General features: G+C 40.1%; 1 pseudogene; it reads right to left on the bottom strand.

Annotated features, from left to right (window-relative positions):
• Positions 1 to 3,444: 3,444 nt before the first annotated feature.
• LOC141165007 (posterior protein-like) lies at positions 3,445 to 5,147 on the bottom strand (annotated as a pseudogene).
• Positions 5,148 to 6,564: the final 1,417 nt, after the last annotated feature.

Here is a 6,564-nt window from a genome sequence, read left to right as displayed (position 1 = left end):
CATATTGGCAGCTGCAAAATTTAAATATTTTTGCACTTGCTCCTGTAACTGAATCAGGAATTTTTCCTTCTCTGCACTTTCTCTCATGGGAGTACTAAGTTTGGGATCTGCAGGATGGCAAAGGTTCATTACTCTACCAGTCATTAACTGATATGGGGTGATTGCTGTGCTCTTTGCATCTGTGCCCCGTATTGCCAGTAGAATTGCAGGCAGGTGACATAGCCAACTATTTCCTGATTGCAACACCATTTTCTTTAATCTCTCTTTTAAAGTCCGATTCATTCTTTCTACCATCCCAGATGATTGTGGATGATATGAGACATGAAACTTCTGTTCTACATTCAACATTTCACACATATTAGTCATGATTTTGCCAGTGAAATGTGTACCTCTGTCTGACTCAATGACTTTTGGGAATCCCCATCTTGAGAAAACTTCCCTCCATAATGCAGTTGCTGCTGCGGTAGCAGTGTCCTTCCTTATTGGCAAAGCTTCCACCCATTTGGAAAAAACATCAACTATCACTAGCAGGTACCGATAACCTCCTGGAGCACTTGGCAAGGGACCAACAACGTCAATTTGTAATCTCTCCCATGGCCCCTCAGCCAAAGGCACCCTGGAAAGCACAGGTTTTTGTCCCCTTGGCCTAGGGTTCATTTGGGCACAGATTAAACATTCTTGGATAATTTCTGTAATAGTAGTTTTCATGTTCTCCCACCAGTATTTGGTTTGAATAAACTTTAAAGTGTTGTCAACCCCCATGTGTCCTGTCAATCTATGGTTTTCTTTAGCAATATCCTTTTGGTACTGAGATGGCGCTACAAATTTAGGGCCTTCTGAAGTCTCTCTAAGCAATAGCTCATCTTGCAGGATATATTTTTGGGGCTTATCTGATGATTTTTCCTTAATTTTGCATTTGATTTTATTTAAAACTGGGTCTTTTTCCTGCTCTGCCGCCAAACAAGGTGTAGGTGTTTTAACAACAGGTAAACACTCTAATTCAACCTCATCTTTGTCCTTGTCCTCAAAATCTTGTTCTTCCCAGGCTTGCTTTCCCTCTACATCATAGGAAGTCCACTTTTCTCCTATCATTGCTGCCTCTTTGGCTAATTCATCTACCTTGTTATTACCAACTGTAATTTCGTCACTGCCCTTTTGATGTGCCTTCACCTTTATTATTGCCACTCTTCGTGGTTCTGCACTAGTCCTTTCCCAAATGTTTTTCAAAACTGAACCATGTACTAGTGTCTTACCTGATGCATCACTGAATCCTCTTGTGTGCCATAAAGGCATGTACTCAGTAAGTGATCTTGTGACATATGCACTATCAGAGAAAATCGTGATAGGCCCTGCACTGAAATGCAAAATTGCTTCCCTCACAGCTTCCAGTTCAGCTCTTTGCGCTGAGAATTTCCTTGGGCATTTAATGAGAATTTGTTCATTTGTTTGAGGACACCACAGGGCATAACCTGTGTAAAATTGTCCCTCTTCCCAATACCTTGATCCATCGACCCAAATTTTTAGATCTTCTTTTCCTGTCACTAACCTAAACACTTCCTGTGTCTTGGTCATGTGTAACTCCCTGCAGTCATGTTTTTCCCCTTTGTATTGCATCAACTGTGGCAGGATGTAGTTAGTATTGTGAGTCACTGTGATGTTCCTAGTTGTTAAATCTACCAACCATCTTGCTACCCTTTGAGAAGATACACCACTGAGTGTTCGCTCCAAGAGCATTTTGATAGGAGTGTGGGGTGTTTGGAGTATGATTTTAGAAAATCCTACTATGTACTCTGTGGATAGTATTGCCCAATGCACTGCCAACAGATTCCTAACACAATCATCAAATCCTATTTCAACAGGACTTAACAACCTTGATAGGTATCCAACAGGAACCCATTTTCCTTGCCTCTCCTGCAGCAATACAGCCGTAATTGCTATCACAGAGGCATGAACCTGTAATGCAAAAGGTAGATCTGGGTTTGGATTGCTCAGAGCAGGTGCTTGAGTGAGGCTGATTTTCAACCTTACAAAAGCTCCTTCATGCTCTTCCATCCATTCAAGTGGATCAGCTTCTCCCTTATCACCTTTTAGGAGTTCATAGAGGGGTTTTGCTTTCTCAGCAAATCCCTCTATGAAATCTCTGGAAAATCCGACAAGTCCCAAGAACTGTCTCATTCCTGTTTTTGTGTTTGGCCTAGGCAACTTCCTAATAGTTTCACATTTGTTGGGGTCAGGAATTCTCCCCCCTTTTGAAACTATCACTCCCAAAAATGACACAGACTCTCTCATCAGCTGGGCCTTGTTAGGATTAAGTTTGAGACCTGCCTTCTCAAGGAGTGTTAACAGCTCATTCAACAATGTGTAGTGCTGATCTTTTGTGTCAGTTTGGAGCAGAACGTCATCTACATATTGTACAATGCAATCAGGTTCTGAAAAGGATGACAAAATATCAACCATACACTTATGAAAGTAGGTAGAACTGGACCTGAATCCTTGTGGCAACCGACAAAATGTTAATTGTTTCCCTTGAAATGTGAAAGCAAATTTGTATTGACAGTCAGGGTGTAAGGGAATGGAGAAATATCCATTTGAGATGTCTATTGATGAATATACTGTGGAGGAGGGTTTGAGTGCTGTCATCATGTCAGGCATTTTGGCAACCACATTAGTGACAGGAGGGGTACACTTGTTTAAAGCTCTGTAGTCCAATGTCGGACGCCAACCATTTGGTTTCTTAACTGGCCATAGCGGCGCATTATTGGTGGATTGGCATTCCCTGATGACATTTTGAATCAGCAAATCATCCAGTATTCTCTTAATGTAGGGGACTGACTCTGGTGGTATTTTATACTGCCTTTGGGGTGGGGGATCAGGACCCTCTACCATTACTACCATGTTGGACACTTTGCCACATTGGGTTTTTGAATTTGCCCACACACTGTTATGTTGCCACAAGATGTCAGCCAATATTTCATCATCTGTCCTCAATATCATGGCTGGATCTAAAGATTGAGCACCTTTGATGGAATCAATACCATAATTGTCAGTAACCATTTTTAAACAGCCTTTATACCGTGATCCTCTCCACAACATCCAGTTGCATAAATCAAGAATAAGTCCATATTCCTTCATAACATCTGACCCAATAATGGTACCTTCATGTGTTGGTGAAAGATATAAGCCATGCTCAACACATAGATCTCCCAGGTTTATTGTCACTGGTAAAGATTGTTCTGAAGATACTAACTGTCCTCCAAACCCTCTCAGAAAAATGTGTTTACCACCAGGGTCTTTAATCAAATCCAGATTAGTCAAACTGACAGCAGCCCCTGTATCCAGTAAAATGTTTGTACGATGGCCCCCTACCGTACCCTGAATACGGGGTCTCCCGCCCTTGTCCCTGCTAAGCTGACTCACTAGGGACAACACTGGGGCCTGACATCCCTATTGTTTTACATAAGGATTTGTTGGAGGTGGAGTCTTTAATTCCTCTGGCTTTTCTGCCATTGCCTTCCCAATCTTCCTCAGTTCATCCAGAAGTGGGCCATATAATGTAACTTCAGGAAGACTATGCTCTCCATCCTTTGCATTATTTGGTTCTTGTCTTTGCTTCCTATTATTAAAAGGTCTATTATTGATAACTCTTCTACTACTTCTACATTCTTTCATAGTGTGACCTGTGTAACCACATTTATAGCATTTTCCAACAAACCTTACTTTGCCTTCATTTTTGACTACCTCTGATATCCTCTTTTGGGGCTTGTTGTCATGACTTGTATCCTGAATCCAATCCTTTAATATATTTACAAAGGCTTGATAGGAATTTGCATTCCTCAAGGCAACCTTTGTTGGATAATCAACAAAAGTGCATTTGTTAGCCATTGAATATAGAAAACTGCTATCATCAGGAGACATGTCAGGGCAGTTATAGGTAGAACGATATAATGTCAAGTATTCACTGCAAAAAATAATTGGATCATCTCCTCTATTTAATTTTGCATTTTCTAAGGGATTAGTACCTCTCATATCTCGTCCCCCCATAACTCTCTTTAATTCCTGTACTCTGTCACTAGCATTTCCCCAATTACATTCAAGATGTGCAGATAATCCTCTGTGAGCTCCTACAGGGGGCTGCAGTTTTTCACAAAGTTGAGATGGGAGCCATACAAGAAGTAAGGCACATGCAGCTCTATTACCCAGACTGTATTGAGTCACTACTGCCTCTAACTTATTGGAAAGACTAATGGCTGAGGCACTTGTATTACATTTTCCTAATATCTGGCATAGATTTGTCTTATCCTGTATGGATAGTGTTGTGGATTGGACTAAATTGTTGCTGTTACTAAGCAAATTGTCTCCTTTGTCTGCTTCCTCCTGACTCAGGAGTAAAGAGAGAGGAACTATGATCTGGGTTATCCTCAGGGTTATCAGCCGTGCACACAGGCTGCTCCTCCCCTCTTTTCCAATCTCTTTCCTTCTGATCAGCAGACTTGCACATTTGATTACAATAACAATGGTTATTCCCTCTAGTACATTCTTGTGATTTCAAGGACATAATACAATGTTCTTTTAGCTCCAATTTTACATTAGCATCATGCAACTGGTTCCTAAGTATTGCCATATCGTCATTATACTCTGCTTCCTTTCCTTCTAGCAAAGCAATACGCTGTTCCCTAAGTTTACATCTCTCCTTATACTCCTCCAGCTTATCTTCTAATTCACAATTTTGGTAATTCATATTGTCTACCTCATCCCTTAGATCTTCACACTCACAATTATGATCTTCAGCACTAGCAATAGCCAGACTGACTTCCTGTTCAATTTTGTCCACTTCACCTCTTAATTGAGCTTTCTCTGAATACCAGTGCAATTCCTTTTGCTCTGCAATTCCTTTCATCTTCAACAACATACACAAAACATTTGCTAACTTCTCTTTCTTTGCTTTCTTTTTCGACAATTTACTTTTGTTATCATTCTGCCCTTCACATTGTTTCATAAGGTCATTAAACTGATGTGTCAATGCATCATCTGCACAAGTACTGAACTGAGCAGAGGCATATTTTTCAATAAATTTACTGACTATTTCCATGTTAATTACGTCCAACTATTTTCACAGAAGACAACAAAAATAAACAAATCTGCTTTCCAAACAAAAATTACAAAGTAACTAAACACAATACAGAAACCAGTGAATATCACTTCACTAAAACAGGGACTCAAGATTGAATATAATCTTTTCCCTTAGGCAATTACTGCCACAGTCTTGTGACTTTACCTATATCTGACCGACAGTGTCTCATGCCCTTCATCAACTACAGATCCAAGATCCAGGCCAAGAGTGATCTCCTATTGAAGCATAAGGCTACTTCCCCTTAACATGAGATTTAGACTTTTAACCTCTACCTCACTTTCTTCTCAGAGATGTCTGGTTTTACCCTTTAGATCTTATGAGAACTTCAATGAACAGGGTGCTACCCTAACTTTACCGGCAACAATTCAACAAACAAATAAACAATCCACTAAACAAATAGACAAAGAGGCCTGAACCTAGCAGAAAGATATTGATAAACATAAAATATAATGAATGTATAAAATCTAATTAAAGGAATGTATGCTTACCAGATAAGCGCGTCCGCTCACTGATGAAGAATATCACAGAACTTCCAGTTAATATCTTAGGCGTTTCAGTTTCCACGAACCCGCGTGTCACTTGTCCACCGATAAGATATTCTCCTTGAGTCTGTCTTCTTGAAGAAGAGGTTTTCTTGCCTGGTCTAGGAACCGGATTTTCTCAGGCACTTGGTTGAAACAGTTGGGAACTTCTAGGTTCTGCGTAGAATGTTGTTTTTCCACGTTCCACTGGGGTGCCAAATGTAGATTACACTAGGTGACAAACAGGATCTGTATTCACGTTCACCACAGAAGGTGTGTGTACCTGTATCATCCAGGAGGCTGGAGGGCCTATACTCATTCCATATGTAGATGCGACCTTTACTTCATCACTAAAACAAAGGACATCACACAAAGAACACCGGCCTTCTCGCCCAGCAGGTCCACAACCTTGTACCTAGTATCTCTTGAGTTCAGTCATTCCTATGATATATATATATTGTACCTGTTGGCCTCCAACACATGGCTATATGTGGACATACTGTAGAGACTAGATGTATCATACTTGATCAGCACTTCAGAATTGACATGGACTTCGTTTACACCTTTATATGTATAAGTCAGGTGTGTTTCTTTGCAATTTGATTAGACTATCTTATTTATGACTGGGGATTTATATTGATTGTCAGTGCCACAGTACTTTATGGAGTTACATACATAGTAGCCCTGGTGTACTATATTAACCTGGCATACAGACATATCATTTGACAGCAAGTCCTATCTCATTACTCTTTTCTCATTATTGTGGTGCTATTTTCGTTCTTTATTTTCATTTTTATTTATTCCACATGATATACGCCTCCTGTAGTTTTCTTTGCATATCCACTGCTACTGTTTCACAATAAAATGTATTTTTATACATTGGCAAGAACATGCCTGCAACTGTGAAGATTT

The sequence above is a fragment of the Phyllobates terribilis genome, unplaced genomic scaffold (assembly GCF_046119375.1).
Source record: "Phyllobates terribilis strain yellow unplaced genomic scaffold, ASM4611937v1 Scaffold_11__3_contigs__length_659146591, whole genome shotgun sequence".
Lineage (NCBI taxonomy): Eukaryota > Metazoa > Chordata > Amphibia > Anura > Dendrobatidae > Phyllobates > Phyllobates terribilis.
Note: the sequence above shows the minus strand (reverse complement) of the source record. Positions and strands in the feature narration are given on the sequence as shown.